The 2,272-nt window shown below is 46.6% G+C and overlaps 1 non-coding gene across 1 annotated transcript; it reads left to right on the forward strand.

The window, feature by feature from the left end:
* The first annotated feature begins 479 nt into the window (after positions 1-479).
* Positions 480-586, forward strand: LOC137533727 (U6 spliceosomal RNA). Its single transcript, XR_011024193.1, has one exon. It is a non-coding gene; the product is annotated as a U6 spliceosomal RNA (small nuclear RNA).
* The last annotated feature ends 1,686 nt before the right edge of the window (positions 587-2,272 follow it).

Consider the following 2,272-nt stretch of genomic DNA (forward strand, 5'->3'; position numbering starts at 1 on the left):
AGGTAGGTAGGTATTTACTTGTTACTTGCTTGTTTGTTGATTTGGTGAAGCACCAGCGAATTGCGCAGTGCCGAGGTATGCGTAAGGGTATACGTATGTGGGTTTTGGGTAGACGTATGTGTGCGAATGTACACGTATGGGTAGATATATATAGGTATATACGCATATATATAAAAATAAATAAATAAGAACAAAAAATTGGGAATTTAATAAAATGTATAGGGGCCTATGTGGCTGTATGTCCTCATATGTAGGTTTATATGTGTATGTACCGTGGGTGTGTATGCATACGTGTGTAAAGTTTACCTAATATGCCTTTGTGGTACGATCCTAGTAAAGCACCCTCCAGCATGTAGTTAAACCTACACTTAAAATGAGCAGAATTACCCATAAGAGGACTGCATTATGACACATCCAGTATAACTGCTGGTCATTGCGGGGTATAGATTATATTGGATTGCCAAAATGATACGTGATACGAGCTCGCTTCGGCAGCACATATAATAAAATTGGAACGATACAGAGAAGATTAGCATGGCCCCTGCGCAAGGATGACACGCAAATTCGTGAAGCGTTCCATATCCACCTGGCCTTTACACTGGCCTTCCATCGAGCCTTGAGCATAGGGGAGTTAGTAAGCCCTCGGAAACAGGAAAGGGGGGCCTGCAGATGCAGGACATATATTTGTCGCAAGGGGCTATATGGGTGCGCATCAATAAATCCAAAACAGATCAAGGGACGAAGGGAGTCACCATACGGGTAAAGGAGACAGCTGGGCAGGCTTCTTATCCGGTGCAATCATACAGGAACCTGGTGCTCTACAGAGGCAACCAGGCAGGGCCCTTACTACTACACAGGGACGGGTCCCAATGTCCAGGAAGATGGGAATCTCACAGGTTTCAGACTTATGTCTGCTCACACCTGGCAGAACGCTAGCTGCAGAAAGTGGGCTAGGGCCACAACACAAAAATAAATAAATAAATAATAAAAAAAAATAAATAAAAAAATTGGAAGATGGCAATCTCGCAGGTTTCAGACTTATGTCCGCCCACACCTGGCAGAACGCTAGCTGCAGAAGTGGGCTAGGGCCACAACACAAAAAAAACAACAACAAAAAAAAACAAAAAACTCTTTACTCTCCCACATGCCCCCGAACCTGGCAGAGCAATAGCTGCAGGGGCGGGTTGCAGAACGGAGGGCATACGGTACAAACATACCCACACTTGGCAGAGCTATAGCTGCAAGTAAAGGGGTACGAAGACACCACACCTGGCAGAGCACTAGCTGCGGGGGATCGGGCATAGCCCCTACTGGATAAGCAATGCATGTTACCGCATGATGTCATCTCAAAATTTGTTAATGCATGTTCTCTGCCCCCTTTTTTTGTTGCCTTTTACCCTCCTTCCACCTTAGGTGAGTAGAAGTGTAGGGTGTGGATCATGGGACACTCATTTATAACACTCATTTATACACTGGTTTGGTTTTCCGGGGGCAATGCTAGAGAGGCTGGGAAAAAGCTTGCACAGCTGGCAAAAACAAAGGCCCACCCCAACATAACCATAGTTCACATAGGGGGAAACGATGTGGGAACTAGTCCATTGCATCTCCTGATGCTGGAGATAAAGGAGCTACTGCGGAGCATCCGAAAGTTTTTTCCGGGAACAACCATCATATGGTCCATAATGATCCCGAGATCCAAATGACGCCCACCCGTCTCGGAAAGAGTCTTAAACCGTTCCAGACAAAGAGTCAACAGAGCCATATCAAAGTTCATAATCAAACGAGGGGGCATTGCCATTCGGCACAGACTCTTGGAGAGCTGGAAGGGACATTTTGACAGAGACGGGGTGCACCTAAGCGGTCTGGGGAACGATATTTTCCTTTTTGGGATGAGAGAGGCCCTAGAAGCCACGCTCTTGCTGAGGGCTGGCATTCGTCCCTGAAGAGGCAGGCACGAATGCCGTGGCGGGTCCATGACAATGCCGGCCTGGACGACATCGAAACGAGAAGTACACACCGAGCTTAGTGAATGAAATAAGGCATTTTATGCTAGGAGTGCATAGTGCTGGTTATGATACATGAGTGCCAAGAAGGAACATAATGGCAATGGTTTCGTGGGTCATTAATCCGGATGGCTTTAGGGTGGGTCATCGACGGGTTAATGGCACCATTCTCGTCACTGGGGAGGTGCAGTGGCATAAAGTTTAATGGTTGTCACTGGCAGGTTCAGTGGCAAAGCAAATGTTGATTGAAAGCCGGTGGTTGGTATATA

This window comes from Hyperolius riggenbachi, chromosome 9, assembly GCF_040937935.1.
Source record: "Hyperolius riggenbachi isolate aHypRig1 chromosome 9, aHypRig1.pri, whole genome shotgun sequence".
In the NCBI taxonomy this organism is placed as follows: Eukaryota; Metazoa; Chordata; class Amphibia; order Anura; family Hyperoliidae; genus Hyperolius; species Hyperolius riggenbachi.